The following is a 21167-nucleotide window of genomic DNA, read 5'->3' as shown; positions in this document are numbered from 1 at the left end:
ACCATCAAGCTTAGAAATTCACTAATGCTGATCCTGGACAATCAAGATTATAAATTCACTATTGTTGATCCTGGACCATCAAGCTTATAAATTCACTAATGTTGATCCTGGACCATCAAGATTATAAATTCACTAATGTTGATCCTGGACCATCAAGCTTAGAAATTCACTAATGTTGATCCTGGACCATTAAGATTAGAAATTCACTAATGTTGATCCTGGACCATCAAGCTTAGAAATTCACTAATGTTGATCCTGGACCATCAAGTTTGCAAATACACTATTGTTGATTCTGGACCATCAAGATTATCATTTCACTAATGTTGATCCTGGACCATCAAGATTATCATTTCACTAATGTTGATCCTGGACCAGCAAGATTGCAAATTCACTAATGTTGACCCTGGACCATTAAGATTATAAATTCACTAATGTTATCCTGGACCATCAAGCTTAGAAATTCACTCATGTTGATCCTGGACCATCAAGTGTGTCAATTCACTATTGTTGATCCTGGACCATCAAGACAAAAAAAATAAAAATAAAATAAAATCACTAATGTTGATCCTGGACCATCTAAATGATCAATTCACTAATGTTGATCCTGGACCATCAAGCTTAGATATTCACTAATGTTGATCCTGGACCATCAAGTTAGGACAATCACTAATGTTGATCCTTGACCATCAAGTTAGCAAATTCACTAATGTTGATCCTGGACCATCAAGATTATAAATTCACTAATGTTGATCCTGGACCATCAAGATTTTAAATTCACTAATGTTTATCCTGGACCATCAAGCTAAGAAATTCACTAATGTTGATCCTGGACCATCAAGATTTTAAATTCACTAATGATGATCCTGGACCATTAAGATTTTAAATACACTAATGTTGATCATGGACCATCAAGATGATAAATTCACTAATGTTGATCCTGGACCATCAAGCTTAGAAATTCACTAATGTTGATCCTGGACCATCAAGATTATCATTTCACTAATGTTGATTCTGAACCATCAAGCTTGGAAATTCACTAATGTTGATCCTGGACCATCAAGATTATCATTTCACTAATGTTGATTCTGAACCATTAAGTTTGCAAATTCAGTAATGTTAATCCTGGACCATCAAGATTATTAATTCACTAATGTTGATCCTGGACCATCAAGATTATCAATTTACTAATGTTGATCCTGGACCATCAAGCTCAGAAATTCACTAATGTTGATCCTGGACCATTAAGTTTTTAAATTCACAAATGTTGATCCTGGACCATTAAGATTATAAATTCACTAATGCTGATCCTGGACCATCAAGACTAAAAATTCACTAATGTTAATCCTGGACCATCAACCTTAGAAATTCACTAATGTTGATCCTGGACCATCAATATTTTAAATTCACTAACGTTGATCCTGGACCATCAAGCTTGGAAATTCACTAATGTTGATTCTGAACCATCAAGCTTGGAAATTCACTAATGTTGATCCTAGACCATCAAGTTTGCAAATTCAGTAATGTTGATCCTGGACCATCAAGAATATTAATTCACTAATGTTGATCCTGGACCAACAAGATTATCAATTTACTAATGTTGATCCTGGACCATCAAGCTTAGAAATTCACTAATGTTGATCCTGGACCATTAAGATTTTAAATTCACTAATGTTGATCCTGGACCATTAAGATTATAAATTCACTAATGCTGATCCTGGACCATCAAGACTAAAAATTCACTAATGTTAATCCAGGACCATCAAGTTTATAAATTCACTAATGTTGATCCTGGACCATCAAGCTTAGAAATTCACTAATGTTGATCCTGGACCATTAAGATTTTAAATTCACTAATGTTGATCCTGGACCATCAAGCTTAGAAATTCACTAATGTTGATCCTGGACCATCAAGATTGTATTTGCACTAATGTTGATCCTGGACCATCAAGATTTTAAATTCAATAATGTTGATCCTGGACCATTAACCTTAGAAATTCACTAATGTTGATCCTGGACCATCAAGATTATAAATTCACTAATGTTGATCCTGGACAATCAAGCTTAGAAATTCACTAATGTTGATCCTGGACCATCAAGATTATAAATTCACTAATGTTGATCCTGGACCATCAAGCTTAGAAATTTACTAATGTTGATCCTGGACCATAAAGTTTGCAAAAAAACTAATGCCAATCCTGGTCCATCAAAACAAAAAATTCACTAATGTTGATCCTGGACCATCAAGATTATAAATTCACTAATGTTGATCCTGGACCATCAAGATTTTAAATTCACTATTGTTGATCCTGGACCATCAAGCTTAGAAATTCACTAATGTTGATCCTGGACCATCAAGATTATAAATTCACTAATGTTGATCCTGGACCATTAAGATTATAAATTCACTAATGATGATCCTGGACCATCAAGTGTGTCAATTCACTATTGTTGATCCTGGACCATCAAGACAAAAAATAAATAAATAAATAAAATCACTAATGTTGATCCTGGACCATCAAAATGATCAATTCACTAATGTTGATCCTGGACCATCAAGCTTAGAAATTCACTAATGTTGATCCTGGACCATCAAGTTAGGAAAATCACTAATGTTGATCCTTGACCATCAAGTTAGCAAATTCACTAATGTTGATCCTGGACCATCAAGATTATAAATTCACTAATGTTGATCCTGGACCATCAAGATTTTAAATTCACTAATGTTTATCCTGGACCATCAAGCTAAGAAATTCACTATTGTTGATCCTAGACCATCAAGATTTTAAATTCACTAATGATGATCCTGGACCATTAAGGTTTTAAATACACTAATGTTAATCCTGGACCATCAAGATGATAAATTCACTAATGTTGATCCTGGACCATCAAGCTTAGAAATTCACTAATGTTGATCCTGGACCATCAAGATTATCATTTCACTAATGTTGATTCTTAACCATTAAGTTAGCAAATTCAGTAATGTTAATTCTGGACCATCAAGATTATTAATTCACTAATGTTGATCCTGGACCATCAAGATTATCAATTTACTAATGTTGATCCTGGACCATCAAGCTCAGAAATTCACTAATGTTGATCCTGGACCATTAGGATTTTAAATTCACTAATGTTGATCCTGGACCATTAAGATTATAAATTCACTAATGCTTATCCTGGACCATCAAGACTAAAAATTTACTAATGTTAATCCTGGACCATCAAGCTTAGAAATTCACTAATGTTGATCCTGGACCATCAAGATTGTATATTCACTAATGTTGATCCTGGACCATCAAGATTTTAAATTCACTAATGCTGATCCTGGACCATTAAGCTTAGAAATTCACTAATGTTGATCCTGGACCATCAAGATTATAAATTCACTAATGTTGATCCTGGACCACCAAGCTTAGCAATTCACTAATGTTGATCCTGGACCATCAAGACTAAAATTTCACTAATGTTGATCCTGGACCATCAAGCTTAGAAATTCACTAATGTTGATCCTGGACCATCAAGTGTGCAAATACACTAATGTTGATTCTGGACCATCAAGTTAGCAAATTCACTAATGTTGATCCTGGACCATCAAGATTATCAATTCTCCAATGTTAATCCTCGACGATTAAGCTTAGAAATTCTTTAATGTTGATACTGAACCATCAAGTTTGCAAATTCACGAATTTTGATCCTGCACCACCAAGATTTTAAATTCACTAATGTTGATCCTGGACCATCAAGATTATAAATTCACTAATGTTGATCCTGGACCATCAAGCTTAGAAATTCACTAATGTTGATCCTGGACCATTAAGATTATAAATCCACTAAAGTAATCCTGGACCATTAAGACTAAAAATTCACTAATGTTGATCCTGGACCATCAAGTTTGCAAATTCACTAATGATGATCCTGGACCATTAAGATTTTAAATACACTAATGTTGATCCTGGACCATCAAATGATAAATTCACTAATGTTGATCCTGGACCATCAAGCTTAGAAATTCACTAATGTTGATCCTGGACCATCAAGCTTAAAAATTCACTAATGTTGATCCTGGACCATCAAGATTATCATTTCACTAATGTTGATTCTGAACCATCAAGCTTGGAAATTCACTAATGTTGATCCTAGACCATCAAGTTTGCAAATTCAGTAATGTTGATCCTGGACCATCAAGATTATTAATTACCTAATGTTGATCCTGGACCATCAAGAATATCAATTTACTAATGTTGATCCTGGACCATCAAGCTTAGAAATTCACTAATGTTGAATCTGGACCATTAAGATTATCAATTCACTAAAGTAATCCTGGACCATTAAGACTAAAAATTCACTAATGTTGATCCTGCACCATCAAGTTTGCAAATTCACTAATGATGATCCTGGACCATTAAGATTTTAAATACACTAATGTTGATCCTGGACCATCAAGATGATAAATTCACTAATGTTGATCCTGGACCATCAAGCTTAGAAATTCACTAATGTTGATCCTGGACCATCAAGCTTAAAAATTCACTAATGTTGATCCTGGACCATCAAGATTATCATTTCACTAATGTTCATTCTGAACCATCAAGCTTGAAGATTCACTAATGTTGATCCTGGACCATCACGATTATTAATTCACTAATGTTGATCCTGGACCATCAAGATTATCAATTTACTAATGTTGATCCTGAACCATCAAGCTTAGAAATTCACTAATGTTGATCCTGGACCATTAAGATTTTAAATTCACTAATGTTGATCCTGGACCATTAAGATTATAAATTCACCAATGCTGATCCTGGACCATCAAGACTAAAAATTCACTAATGTTGATCCTGGACCATCAAGCTTAGAAATTCACTAATGTTGATCCTGGACCATCAAGATTAGAAATTCACTAATGTTGATCCTGGACCATCAAGCTTAGAAATTCACTAATGTTGATCCTGGACCATCGAGTTTGCAAATACACTAATGTTGATTCTGGACCATCAAGATTATCATTTCACTAATGTTGATCCTGGACCATCAAGATTATCATTTCACTAATGTTGATCCTGGACCATCAAGATTATCATTTCACTACTGTTGATCCTGGACCATCAAGTTTGCAAATACACTAATGTTGATTCTGGACCATCAAGATTATCATTTCACTAATGTTGATCCTGGACCATCAAGCTTAGAAATTCACTAATGTTGATCCTGGACCATCAAGATTTTAAATTCACTAATGTTGATCCTGGACCATCAAGCTTAGAAATTCACTAATGTTGATCCTGGACCATCAAGATTGTATATTCACTAATGTTGATCCTGGACCATCAAGATTTTAAATTCACTAATGTTGATCCTGGACCATTAAGCTTAGAAATTCACTAATGTTGATCCTAGACCATCAAACTTAGAAATTCACTAATGTTGATCCTGGACCATCAAGATTAGAAATTCACTAATGTTGATCCTGGACCATCAAGCTTAGAAATTCACAAATGTTGATCCTGGATGGTCCAGGATCAACATTCAACAAGACTAAAATTTCACTAATGTTGATCCTGGACCATCAAGTGTGTCAATTCACTATTGTTGATCCTGGACCATCAAGACAAAAAAAATAAAATAAAATCACTAATGTTGATCCTGGACCATCAAAATGATCAATTCACTAATGTTGATCCTGGACCATCAAGTTAGCAAAATCACTAATGTTGATCCTTGACCATCAAGTTAGCAAATTTACTAATGTTGATCCTGGACCATAAAGACTAAAAAATTCACTAATGTTGATAATGGACCATCAAAATGATCAATTCACTAATGTTGATCCTGGACCATCAAGCTTAGAAATTCACTAATGTTGATCCTGGACCATCAAGATTATCTATTCTCCAATGTTAATCCTGGACGATTAAGCTTAGAAATTCTTTAATGTTGATCCTGAACCATCAAGTTTGCAAATTCACGAATGTTGATCCTGGACCATCAAGTTTGCTAATTCACTAATGATGATCCTGGACCATCAAGATTTTAAATACACTAATGTTGATCCTGGACCATCAAGCTTAGAAATGCACTAATGTTGATCCTGGACCATCAAGTGTGCAAATTCACTGATGTTGATGCTGGACCATCAAGATTTTAAATTCACTATTGTTGATCCTGGACCATCAAAATTATCAATTCACTAATGTTGATCCTGGACCATCAAGCTTAGAAATTCACTAATGTTGATCCTGGACCATAAAGACTAAAATATTCACTAATGTTGATCCTGGACCATCAAGATTATCAATTCTCTTATGTTAATCCTGGACCATTAAGCTTAGAAATTCACTAATGTTAATCCTGGACAAACAAGATTTTAAATTCACTAATGCTGATCCTGGACCATCAAGTTTGTCAATTCACTATTGTTGATCCTGGACCATTAAGCTTAGAAATTCTTTAATGTTGATCCTGAACCATCAAGTTTGCAAATTCACCAATGTTGATCCTGGACCATCAAAATGATCAATTCACTTATGTTGATCCTGGACCATCAAGATTATAAATTTACTAATGTTGATCCTGGACCATCAAGCTTAGAAATGCACTAATGTTAATCCTGGACCATAAAGTTTGCAAATTCACTAATGTTGATGCTGGACCATCAAGATTTTAAATTCACTAATGTTGATCCTGGACCATCAAGATTATAAATTCACCAATGTTGATCCTGGACCAACAAGATTTTAAATTCACTATTGTTGATCCTGGACCATCAAAATTATCAATTCACTAATGTTGATCCTGGACCATCAAGATTATCAAGTCACTAATGTTGATCCTGGACCATCAAAACTATCAATTCACTAATGTTGATCCTGGACCATCAAGTTTGCAAATTCACTATTGTTGATCCTGGACCATCAATATTTTAAATTCACTATTGTTGATCCTGGACCATAAAAATGATCAATTCACTTATGTTGATCCTGGACCATCAAGATTACAAATTCACTAATGTTGATCCTGGACCATCACGATTATAAATTCACTAATGTTGATCCTGGACCATCAAGCTTAGAAATTCACTAATGTTGGTCCTGGACCATCAAGCTTATCATTTCACTAATGTTGATCCTGGACCATCAAGTTTATCAATTCACTAATATTGATCCTGGACCATCAAGATTATTAGTTCACTAATGTTGATCCTGGACAATCAATATTATAAATTCACAATTGTTAATCCTGGACCATGAAGATTTTAAAATCACAAATGTTGATCCTGGACCATCAACATTTGAAATTCACTAAAGTTGATCCTGGACCATCAAGATGTTAAATTCACTAATGTTGATCCTGAACCATCTAGTTTGCAAAATCACTAATGTTGATCCTGGACCATCAAGATTTTAAATTCACTAATGTTGATCCTGGACCATCAAGATTTTAAATTCACTAATGTTGATACTAGACCATCAAGATTTTAAATTCACTAATGTTGATCCTGGACCATCAAGATTTTAAATTCACAAATGTTGATCCTGGACCATCAAGATTTTAAACTCAATAATGTTGATCCTGGACCATTAAGATTAAAAATTCACTAATGATGATCCTGGACCATCAAAATGATCAATTCACTAATGTTGATCCTGGACCATCAAGACTAAAAAATTCACGAATGTTGATCCTGCACCATAAAGTTTGCTAATTCACTAATGTTGATCCTGGACCATCAACATTTGAAATTCACCAATGTTGATCCTGGACCATCAAGATTTTAAATTCACTAATGTTGATCCTGGACCATCAAGTTTGCAAATTCACTAATGTTGATCCTGGACCATCAAGCTTAGAAATTCACTAATGTTGGTCCTGGACCATCAAGATTATCATTTTACTAATGTTGATCCTGGACCATCAAGATTATCATTTCACTACTGTTGATCCTGGACCATTAAGCTTAGAAATTCACTAATGTTGATCCTGGACCATCAAGATTAGAAATTCACTAATGTTGATCCTGGACCATCAAGCTTAGAAATTCACTAATGTTGATCCTGGACCATCACGTGTGTCAATTCACTATTGTTGATCCTGGACCATCAAGACAAAAATAAAAAAAATAAATTCACTAATGTTGATCCTGGACCATCAAGTTAACAAAATCACTAATGTTGATCCTTGACCATCAAGTTAGCAAATTTACTAATGTTGATCCTGGACAATCAAGACTAAAAAATTCACCAATGTTGATCCTGGACCATCAAAATGATCAATTCACTAATGTTGATCCTGGACCATCAAGCTTAGAAATTCACTAATGTTGATCCTGGACCATCAAGATTATCTATTCTCCAATGTTAATCCTGGACGATTAAGCTTAGAAATTCTTTAATGTTGATCCTGAACCATCAAGTTTGCAAATTCACGAATGTTGATCCTGGACCATCAAGTTTGCTAATTCACTAATGATGATCCTGGACCATCAAGATTTTAAATACACTAATGTTGATTCTGGACCATCAAGATTATAAAATTACTAATGTTGATCCTGGACCATCAAGCTTAGAAATGCACTAATGTTGATCCTGGACCATCAAGTGTGCAAATTCACTGATGTTGATGCTGGACCATCAAGATTTTAAATTTACTATTGTTGATCCTGGACCATCAAAATTATCAATTCACTAATGTTGATCCTGGACCATCAAGCTTAGAAATTATCTAATGTTGATCCTGGACCATAAAGACTAAAATATTCACTAATGTTGATGCTGGACCATCAAAAAGATCAATTGACTAATGTTGATAATGGACTATCAAGACTAAAAATTCACTAATGTTGATCCTGGACCATCAAGAATAAAAAAAAATCACTAATGTTGATCCTGGACCATTAAGCTTAAAAATTCACTAATGTTGATCCTGGACCATCAAGAATAAAAAAATCACTAATGTTAATCCTGGACCATTAAGCTTAGAAATTCACTAATGTTAATCCTGGACAATCAAGATTTTAAATTCACTAATGTTGATCCTGGACCATCAAGTTTGTCAATTCACTATTGTTGATCCTGGACCATTAAGCTTAGAAATTCTTTAATGTTGATCCTGAACCATCAAGTTTGCAAATTCACCAATGTTGATCCTGGACCATCAAAATGATCAATTCACTTATGTTGATCCTGGACCATCAAGTTTGCAAATTCACTAATGATGATCCTGGACCATAAAGATTTTAAATACACTAATGTTGATCCTGGACCATCAAGATTATAAATTTACTAATGTTGATCCTGGACCATCAAGCTTAGAAATGCACTAATGTTAATCCTGGACCATAAAGTTTGCAAATTCACTAATGTTGATCCTTGACCATCAAGATTAGAAATTCACCAATGTTGATCCTGGACCAACAAGATTATCAAGTCACTAATGTTGATCCTGGACCATCAAGATTATTAATTCACTAATGTTGATCCTGGACCATCAAAACTATCAATTCACTAATGTTGATCCTGGACCATCAAGTTTGCAAATTCACTAGTGTTGATCCTGGACCATCAATATTTTAAATTCACTATTGTTGATCCTGGACCATCAAAATGATCAATTCACTTATGTTGATCCTGGACCATCAAGATTACAAATTCAATAATGTTGATCCTGGACCATCAAGATTATAAATTCACTAATGTTGATCCTGGACCATCAAGATTTTAAATTCACAAATGTTGATCCTGGACCATCAAGATTATAAATTCACTAATGTTGATCCAGGACTATCAAGATTTTAAATTCACTAATGTTGATCCTGAACCATCAAGTTTATCTATTCACTAATATTGATCCTGGACCATCAAGATTATTAGTTCACTAATGTTGATCCTGGACAATCAATATTATAAATTCACAATTGTTAATCCTGGACCATGAAGATGTTAAATTCACTAATGTTGATCCTGAACCATCTAGTTTGCAAAATCACTAATGTTGATCCTGGACCATCAAGATTTTAAATTCACTAATGTTGATACTAGACCATCAAGATTTTAAATTCACTAATGTTGATCCTGGACCATCAAAATGATCAATTCACTAATGTTGATCCTGGACCATCAAGACTAAAAAATTCATGAATGTTGATCCTGCACCATAATGTTTGCTAATTCACTAATGTTGATCCTGGACCATCAACATTTGAAATTCACCAATGTTGATCCTGGACCATCAATATTTTAAATTCACTAATGTTGATCCTGGACCATCAAGTTTGCAAATTCACTAATGTTTATCCTGGACCATCAAGCTTAGAAATTCACTAATGTTGATCCTGGACCATCAAGATTATAAATTCACTAATGTTGATCCTGGACCATCAAACTTAGAAATTCACTAATGTTGATCCTGGACCATCAAGATTAGAAATTCACTAATGTTGATCCTGGACCATCAAGCTTAGAAATTCACTAATGTTGATCATGGACCATCAAGACTAAAATTTCACTAATGTTGATCCTGGACCATCAAAACAATAATAAAAAAAATAAAATCACTAATGTTGATCCTGGACCATCAAAATTATCAATTCACTAATGTTGATCCTGGACCATCAAGCTTAGAAATTCATTAATGTTGATCCTGGACCATCAAGTTAGCAAAATCACTTATGTTGATCCTTGACTATCAAGTTAGCAAATTTACTAATGTTGATCCTGGACCATCAAGACTAAAAAATTCACTAATGTTGATCCTGGACCATCAAAATGATCAATTCACTAATGTTGATCCTGGACCATCAAGCTTAGAAATTCACTAATGTTGATCCTGAACCATCAAGATTATCTATTCTCCAATGTTAATCCTGGACGATTAAGCTTAGAAATTATTTAATGTTGATCCTGAACCATCAAGTTTGCTAATTCACTAATGATGATCCTGGACCATCAAGATTATAAAATTACTAATGTTGATCCTGGACCATCAAGCTTAGAAATGCACTAATGTTGATCCTGGACCATCAAGTGTGCAAATTCACTGATGTTGATGCTGGACCATCAAGATTTTAAATTCACTATTGTTGATCCTGGACCATCAAAATTATCAATTCACTAATGTTGATCCTGGACCATCAAGCTTAGAAATTCACTAATGTTGATGCTGGACCATCAAAAAGATCAATTGACTAATGTTGATAATGGACTATCAAGACTAAAAATTCACTAATGTTGATCCTGGACCATCAAAATGATCAATTCACTTATGTTGATCCTGGACCATCAAGTTTGCAAATTCACTAATGATGATCCTGGACCATAAAGATTTTAAATACACTAATGTTGATCCTGGACCATCAAGATTATAAATTTACTAATGTTGATCCCGGACCATCAAGCTTAGAAATGCACTAATGTTAATCCTGGACCATAAAGTTTGCAAATTCACTAATGTTGATCCTTGACCATCAAGATTATAAATTCACCAATGTTGATCCTGGACCAACAAGATTTTAAATTCACTATTGTTGATCCTGGACCATCAAAATTATCAATTCACTAATGTTGATCCTGGACCATCAAGATTATCAAGTCACTAATGTTGATCCTGGACCATCAAGATTATTAATTCACTAATGTTGATCCTGGACCATCAAAACTATCAATTCACTAATGTTGATCCTGGACCATCAAGTTTGCAAATTCACTAGTGTTGATCCTGGACCATCAATATTTTAAATTCACTATTGTTGATCCTGGACCATCAAAATGATCAATTCACTTATGTTGATCCTGGACCATCAAGATTATAAATTCACTAATGTTGATCCTGGACCATCAAGATTTTAAATTCACAAATGTTGATCCTGGACCATCAAGATTATAAATTCACTAATGTTGATCCTGGACCATTAAGCTTAGAAATTCACTAATGTTGATCCTAGACCATCAAGTTTATCTATTCACTAATATTGATCCTGGACCATCAAGATTATTAGTTCACTAATGTTGATCCTGGACAATCAATATTATAAATTCACAATTGTTAATCCTGGACCATGAAGATTTTAAATTCACAAATGTTGATCCTGGACCATCAACATTTGAAATTCACTAAAGTTGATCCTGGACCATCAAGATGTTAAATTCACTAATGTTGATCCTGAACCATCTAGTTTGCAAAATCACTAATGTTGATCCTGGACCATCAAGATTTTAAATTCACTAATGTTGATCCTGGACCATCAAGATTTTAAATTCACTAATGTTGATACTAGACCATGAAGATTTTAAATTCACTAATGTTGATCCTGGACCATCAACATTTGAAATTCACCAATGTTGATCCTGGACCATCAAGATTTTAAATTCACTAATGTTGATCCTGGACCATCAAGTTTGCAAATTCACTAATGTTGATCCTGGACCATCAAGCTTAGAAATTCACTAATGTTGATCCTGGACCATCAAGATTATCATTTCACTACTGTTGATCCTGGACCATTAAGCTTAGAAATTCACTAATGTTGATCCTGGACCATCAAGATTATAAACTCACTAATGTTGATCCTGGACCATCAAACTTAGAAATTCACTAATGTTGATCCTGGACCATCAAGATTAGAAATTCACTAATGTTGATCCTGGACCATCAAGCTTAGAAATTCACTAATGTTGATCCTGGACCATCAAGACTAAAATTTCACTAATGTTGATCCTGGACCATCAAGTGTGTCAATTCACTATTGTTGATCCTGGACCATCAAGCTTAGAAATTCATTAATGTTGATCCTGGACCATCAAGTTAGCAAAATCACTTATGTTGATCCTTGACTATCAAGTTAGCAAATTTACTAATGTTGATCCTGGACCATCAAGACTAAAAAATTCACTAATGTTGATCCTGGACCATCAAAATGATCAATTCACTAATGTTGATCCTGGACCATCAAGCTTAGAAATTCACTAATGTTGATCCTGGACCATCAAGTGTGCAAATACACTAATGTTGATTCTGGACCATCAAGTTAGCAAATTCACTAATGTTGATCCTGGACCATCAAGATTATCAATTCTCCAATGTTAATCCTCGACGATTAAGCTTAGAAATTCTTTAATGTTGATACTGAACCATCAAGTTTGCAAATTCACGAATTTTGATCCTGCACCACCAAGATTTTAAATTCACTAATGTTGATCCTGGACCATCAAGATTATAAATTCACTAATGTTGATCCTGGACCATCAAGCTTAGAAATTCACTAATGTTGATCCTGGACCATTAAGATTATAAATCCACTAAAGTAATCCTGGACCATTAAGACTAAAAATTCACTAATGTTGATCCTGGACCATCAAGTTTGCAAATTCACTAATGATGATCCTGGACCATTAAGATTTTAAATACACTAATGTTGATCCTGGACCATCAAATGATAAATTCACTAATGTTGATCCTGGACCATCAAGCTTAGAAATTCACTAATGTTGATCCTGGACCATCAAGCTTAAAAATTCACTAATGTTGATCCTGGACCATCAAGATTATCATTTCACTAATGTTGATTCTGAACCATCAAGCTTGGAAATTCACTAATGTTGATCCTAGACCATCAAGTTTGCAAATTCAGTAATGTTGATCCTGGACCATCAAGATTATTAATTACCTAATGTTGATCCTGGACCATCAAGAATATCAATTTACTAATGTTGATCCTGGACCATCAAGCTTAGAAATTCACTAATGTTGAATCTGGACCATTAAGATTATCAATTCACTAAAGTAATCCTGGACCATTAAGACTAAAAATTCACTAATGTTGATCCTGCACCATCAAGTTTGCAAATTCACTAATGATGATCCTGGACCATTAAGATTTTAAATACACTAATGTTGATCCTGGACCATCAAGATGATAAATTCACTAATGTTGATCCTGGACCATCAAGCTTAGAAATTCACTAATGTTGATCCTGGACCATCAAGCTTAAAAATTCACTAATGTTGATCCTGGACCATCAAGATTATCATTTCACTAATGTTCATTCTGAACCATCAAGCTTGAAGATTCACTAATGTTGATCCTGGACCATCACGATTATTAATTCACTAATGTTGATCCTGGACCATCAAGATTATCAATTTACTAATGTTGATCCTGAACCATCAAGCTTAGAAATTCACTAATGTTGATCCTGGACCATTAAGATTTTAAATTCACTAATGTTGATCCTGGACCATTAAGATTATAAATTCACCAATGCTGATCCTGGACCATCAAGACTAAAAATTCACTAATGTTGATCCTGGACCATCAAGCTTAGAAATTCACTAATGTTGATCCTGGACCATCAAGATTAGAAATTCACTAATGTTGATCCTGGACCATCAAGCTTAGAAATTCACTAATGTTGATCCTGGACCATCGAGTTTGCAAATACACTAATGTTGATTCTGGACCATCAAGATTATCATTTCACTAATGTTGATCCTGGACCATCAAGATTATCATTTCACTAATGTTGATCCTGGACCATCAAGATTATCATTTCACTACTGTTGATCCTGGACCATCAAGTTTGCAAATACACTAATGTTGATTCTGGACCATCAAGATTATCATTTCACTAATGTTGATCCTGGACCATCAAGCTTAGAAATTCACTAATGTTGATCCTGGACCATCAAGATTTTAAATTCACTAATGTTGATCCTGGACCATCAAGCTTAGAAATTCACTAATGTTGATCCTGGACCATCAAGATTGTATATTCACTAATGTTGATCCTGGACCATCAAGATTTTAAATTCACTAATGTTGATCCTGGACCATTAAGCTTAGAAATTCACTAATGTTGATCCTAGACCATCAAACTTAGAAATTCACTAATGTTGATCCTGGACCATCAAGATTAGAAATTCACTAATGTTGATCCTGGACCATCAAGCTTAGAAATTCACAAATGTTGATCCTGGATGGTCCAGGATCAACATTCAACAAGACTAAAATTTCACTAATGTTGATCCTGGACCATCAAGTGTGTCAATTCACTATTGTTGATCCTGGACCATCAAGACAAAAAAAATAAAATAAAATCACTAATGTTGATCCTGGACCATCAAAATGATCAATTCACTAATGTTGATCCTGGACCATCAAGTTAGCAAAATCACTAATGTTGATCCTTGACCATCAAGTTAGCAAATTTACTAATGTTGATCCTGGACCATAAAGACTAAAAAATTCACTAATGTTGATAATGGACCATCAAAATGATCAATTCACTAATGTTGATCCTGGACCATCAAGCTTAGAAATTCACTAATGTTGATCCTGGACCATCAAGATTATCTATTCTCCAATGTTAATCCTGGACGATTAAGCTTAGAAATTCTTTAATGTTGATCCTGAACCATCAAGTTTGCAAATTCACGAATGTTGATCCTGGACCATCAAGTTTGCTAATTCACTAATGATGATCCTGGACCATCAAGATTTTAAATACACTAATGTTGATCCTGGACCATCAAGCTTAGAAATGCACTAATGTTGATCCTGGACCATCAAGTGTGCAAATTCACTGATGTTGATGCTGGACCATCAAGATTTTAAATTCACTATTGTTGATCCTGGACCATCAAAATTATCAATTCACTAATGTTGATCCTGGACCATCAAGCTTAGAAATTCACTAATGTTGATCCTGGACCATAAAGACTAAAATATTCACTAATGTTGATCCTGGACCATCAAGATTATCAATTCTCTTATGTTAATCCTGGACCATTAAGCTTAGAAATTCACTAATGTTAATCCTGGACAAACAAGATTTTAAATTCACTAATGCTGATCCTGGACCATCAAGTTTGTCAATTCACTATTGTTGATCCTGGACCATTAAGCTTAGAAATTCTTTAATGTTGATCCTGAACCATCAAGTTTGCAAATTCACCAATGTTGATCCTGGACCATCAAAATGATCAATTCACTTATGTTGATCCTGGACCATCAAGATTATAAATTTACTAATGTTGATCCTGGACCATCAAGCTTAGAAATGCACTAATGTTAATCCTGGACCATAAAGTTTGCAAATTCACTAATGTTGATGCTGGACCATCAAGATTTTAAATTCACTAATGTTGATCCTGGACCATCAAGATTATAAATTCACCAATGTTGATCCTGGACCAACAAGATTTTAAATTCACTATTGTTGATCCTGGACCATCAAAATTATCAATTCACTAATGTTGATCCTGGACCATCAAGATTATCAAGTCACTAATGTTGATCCTGGACCATCAAAACTATCAATTCACTAATGTTGATCCTGGACCATCAAGTTTGCAAATTCACTATTGTTGATCCTGGACCATCAATATTTTAAATTCACTATTGTTGATCCTGGACCATAAAAATGATCAATTCACTTATGTTGATCCTGGACCATCAAGATTACAAATTCACTAATGTTGATCCTGGACCATCACGATTATAAATTCACTAATGTTGATCCTGGACCATCAAGCTTAGAAATTCACTAATGTTGGTCCTGGACCATCAAGCTTATCATTTCACTAATGTTGATCCTGGACCATCAAGTTTATCAATTCACTAATATTGATCCTGGACCATCAAGATTATTAGTTCACTAATGTTGATCCTGGACAATCAATATTATAAATTCACAATTGTTAATCCTGGACCATGAAGATTTTAAAATCACAAATGTTGATCCTGGACCATCAACATTTGAAATTCACTAAAGTTGATCCTGGACCATCAAGATGTTAAATTCACTAATGTTGATCCTGAACCATCTAGTTTGCAAAATCACTAATGTTGATCCTGGACCATCAAGATTTTAAATTCACTAATGTTGATCCTGGACCATCAAGATTTTAAATTCACTAATGTTGATACTAGACCATCAAGATTTTAAATTCACTAATGTTGATCCTGGACCATCAAGATTTTAAATTCACAAATGTTGATCCTGGACCATCAAGATTTTAAACTCAATAATGTTGATCCTGGACCATTAAGATTAAAAATTCACTAATGATGATCCTGGACCATCAAAATGATCAATTCACTAATGTTGATCCTGGACCATCAAGACTAAAAAATTCACGAATGTTGATCCTGCACCATAAAGTTTGCTAATTCACTAATGTTGATCCTGGACCATCAACATTTGAAATTCACCAATGTTGATCCTGGACCATCAAGATTTTAAATTCACTAATGTTGATCCTGGACCATCAAGTTTGCAAATTCACTAATGTTGATCCTGGACCATCAAGCTTAGAAATTCACTAATGTTGGTCCTGGACCATCAAGATTATCATTTTACTAATGTTGATCCTGGACCATCAAGATTATCATTTCACTACTGTTGATCCTGGACCATTAAGCTTAGAAATTCACTAATGTTGATCCTGGACCATCAAGATTATAAATTTACTAATGTTGATCCTGGACCATCAAACTTAGAAATTCACTAATGTTGATCCTGGACCATCAAGATTAGAAATTCACTAATGTTGATCCTGGACCATCAAGCTTAGAAATTCACTAATGTTGATCCTGGACCATCACGTGTGTCAATTCACTATTGTTGATCCTGGACCATCAAGACAAAAATAAAAAAAATAAATTCACTAATGTTGATCCTGGACCATCAAGTTAACAAAATCACTAATGTTGATCCTTGACCATCAAGTTAGCAAATTTACTAATGTTGATCCTGGACAATCAAGACTAAAAAATTCACCAATGTTGATCCTGGACCATCAAAATGATCAATTCACTAATGTTGATCCTGGACCATCAAGCTTAGAAATTCACTAATGTTGATCCTGGACCATCAAGATTATCTATTCTCCAATGTTAATCCTGGACGATTAAGCTTAGAAATTCTTTAATGTTGATCCTGAACCATCAAGTTTGCAAATTCACGAATGTTGATCCTGGACCATCAAGTTTGCTAATTCACTAATGATGATCCTGGACCATCAAGATTTTAAATACACTAATGTTGATTCTGGACCATCAAGATTATAAAATTACTAATGTTGATCCTGGACCATCAAGCTTAGAAATGCACTAATGTTGATCCTGGACCATCAAGTGTGCAAATTCACTGATGTTGATGCTGGACCATCAAGATTTTAAATTTACTATTGTTGATCCTGGACCATCAAAATTATCAATTCACTAATGTTGATCCTGGACCATCAAGCTTAGAAATTATCTAATGTTGATCCTGGACCATAAAGACTAAAATATTCACTAATGTTGATGCTGGACCATCAAAAAGATCAATTGACTAATGTTGATAATGGACTATCAAGACTAAAAATTCACTAATGTTGATCCTGGACCATCAAGAATAAAAAAAAATCACTAATGTTAATCCTGGACCATTAAGCTTAGAAATTCACTAATGTTAATCCTGGACAATCAAGATTTTAAATTCACTAATGTTGATCCTGGACCATCAAGTTTGTCAATTCACTATTGTTGATCCTGGACCATTAAGCTTAGAAATTCTTTAATGTTGATCCTGAACCATCAAGTTTGCAAATTCACCAATGTTGATCCTGGACCATCAAAATGATCAATTCACTTATGTTGATCCTGGACCATCAAGTTTGCAAATTCACTAATGATGATCCTGGACCATAAAGATTTTAAATACACTAATGTTGATCCTGGACCATCAAGATTATAAATTTACTAATGTTGATCCTGGACCATCAAGCTTAGAAATGCACTAATGTTAATCCTGGACCATAAAGTTTGCAAATTCACTAATGTTGATCCTTGACCATCAAGATTAGAAATTCACCAATGTTGATCCTGGACCAACAAGATTATCAAGTCACTAATGTTGATCCTGGACCATCAAGATTATTAATTCACTAATGTTGATCCTGGACCATCAAAACTATCAATTCACTAATGTTGATCCTGGACCATCAAGTTTGCAAATTCACTAGTGTTGATCCTGGACCATCAATATTTTAAATTCACTATTGTTGATCCTGGACCATCAAAATGATCAATTCACTTATGTTGATCCTGGACCATCAAGATTACAAATTCAATAATGTTGATCCTGGACCATCAAGATTATAAATTCACTAATGTTGATCCTGGACCATCAAGATTTTAAATTCACAAATGTTGATCCTGGACCATCAAGATTATAAATTCACTAATGTTGATCCAGGACTATCAAGATTTTAAATTCACTAATGTTGATCCTGAACCATCAAGTTTATCTATTCACTAATATTGATCCTGGACCATCAAGATTATTAGTTCACTAATGTTGATCCTGGACAATCAATATTATAAATTCACAATTGTTAATCCTGGACCATGAAGATGTTAAATTCACTAATGTTGATCCTGAACCATCTAGTTTGCAAAATCACTAATGTTGATCCTGGACCATCAAGATTTTAAATTCACTAATGTTGATACTAGACCATCAAGATTTTAAATTCACTAATGTTGATCCTGGACCATCAAAATGATCAATTCACTAATGTTGATCCTGGACCATCAAGACTAAAAAATTCATGAATGTTGATCCTGCACCATAATGTTTGCTAATTCACTAATGTTGATCCTGGACCATCAACATTTGAAATTCACCAATGTTGATCCTGGACCATCAATATTTTAAATTCACTAATGTTGATCCTGGACCATCAAGTTTGCAAATTCACTAATGTTTATCCTGGACCATCAAGCTTAGAAATTCACTAATGTTGATCCTGGACCATCAAGATTATAAATTCACTAATGTTGATCCTGGACCATCAAACTTAGAAATTCACTAATGTTGATCCTGGACCATCAAGATTAGAAATTCACTAATGTTGATCCTGGACCATCAAGCTTAGAAATTCACTAATGTTGATCATGGACCATCAAGACTAAAATTTCACTAATGTTGATCCTGGACCATCAAAACAATAATAAAAAAAATAAAATCACTAATGTTGATCCTGGACCATCAAAATTATCAATTCACTAATGTTGATCCTGGACCATCAAGCTTAGAAATTCATTAATGTTGATCCTGGACCATCAAGTTAGCAAAATCACTTATGTTGATCCTTGACTATCAAGTTAGCAAATTTACTAATGTTGATCCTGGACCATCAAGACTAAAAAATTCACTAATGTTGATCCTGGACCATCAAAATGATCAATTCACTAATGTTGATCCTGGACCATCAAGCTTAGAAATTCACTAATGTTGATCCTGAACCATCAAGATTATCTATTCTCCAATGTTAATCCTGGACGATTAAGCTTAGAAATTATTTAATGTTGATCCTGAACCATCAAGTTTGCTAATTCACTAATGATGATCCTGGACCATCAAGATTATAAAATTACTAATGTTGATCCTGGACCATCAAGCTTAGAAATGCACTAATGTTGATCCTGGACCATCAAGTGTGCAAATTCACTGATGTTGATGCTGGACCATCAAGATTTTAAATTCACTATTGTTGATCCTGGACCATCAAAATTATCAATTCACTAATGTTGATCCTGGACCATCAAGCTTAGAAATTCACTAATGTTGATGCTGGACCATCAAAAAGATCAATTGACTAATGTTGATAATGGACTATCAAGACTAAAAATTCACTAATGTTGATCCTGGACCATCAAAATGATCAATTCACTTATGTTGATCCTGGACCATCAAGTTTGCAAATTCACTAATGATGATCCTGGACCATAAAGATTTTAAATACACTAATGTTGATCCTGGACCATCAAGATTATAAATTTACTAATGTTGATCCCGGACCATCAAGCTTAGAAATGCACTAATGTTAATCCTGGACCATAAAGTTTGCAAATTCACTAATGTTGATCCTTGACCATCAAGATTATAAATTCACCAATGTTGATCCTGGACCAACAAGATTTTAAATTCACTATTGTTGATCCTGGACCATCAAAATTATCAATTCACTAATGTTGATCCTGGACCATCAAGATTATCAAGTCACTAATGTTGATCCTGGACCATCAAGATTATTAATTCACTAATGTTGATCCTGGACCATCAAAACTATCAATTCACTAATGTTGATCCTGGACCATCAAGTTTGCAAATTCACTAGTGTTGATCCTG

General features: G+C 34.3%; 1 protein-coding gene and 2 long non-coding RNA genes across 5 annotated transcripts in view; all 3 read right to left on the bottom strand.

The window, feature by feature from the left end:
* The window catches only part of LOC147846759 (uncharacterized), a 1232122-nt gene that overhangs the window by 742565 nt on the left and 468390 nt on the right, over nucleotides 1-21167 (bottom strand). The gene's annotated exons all lie outside the window — the stretch shown is intronic.
* tusc3 (tumor suppressor candidate 3) overlaps nucleotides 1-21167 on the bottom strand; it is a 195535-nt gene that overhangs the window by 84080 nt on the left and 90288 nt on the right.
* LOC147846767 (uncharacterized) lies at nucleotides 7720-19977 on the bottom strand. Of its 3 annotated transcripts, none has more exons than XR_015476486.1 (4): nucleotides 16916-17035; nucleotides 12066-12224; nucleotides 8493-9941; nucleotides 7720-8456 (listed from the first exon to the last, which is right to left on the bottom strand). It is a non-coding gene; the product is annotated as an uncharacterized LOC147846767 (long non-coding RNA). The 3 variants fall into 3 exon arrangements; XR_015476488.1 differs by lacking the exons at nucleotides 7720-8456; nucleotides 8493-9941; nucleotides 12066-12224 and adding exons at nucleotides 16024-16199; nucleotides 16571-16877; nucleotides 19735-19977 and having other exon boundaries at nucleotides 16916-17347; XR_015476487.1 differs by lacking the exons at nucleotides 7720-8456; nucleotides 8493-9941; nucleotides 12066-12224 and adding exons at nucleotides 16301-16877; nucleotides 19735-19977 and having other exon boundaries at nucleotides 16916-17347.

The sequence above is a fragment of the Danio rerio genome, chromosome 1 (genome assembly GCF_052040795.2).
Source record: "Danio rerio strain M-AB ecotype USA chromosome 1, GRCz13ab, whole genome shotgun sequence".
NCBI lineage: Eukaryota > Metazoa > Chordata > Actinopteri > Cypriniformes > Danionidae > Danio > Danio rerio.
This window is presented reverse-complemented; position numbering and strand designations above follow the sequence as displayed.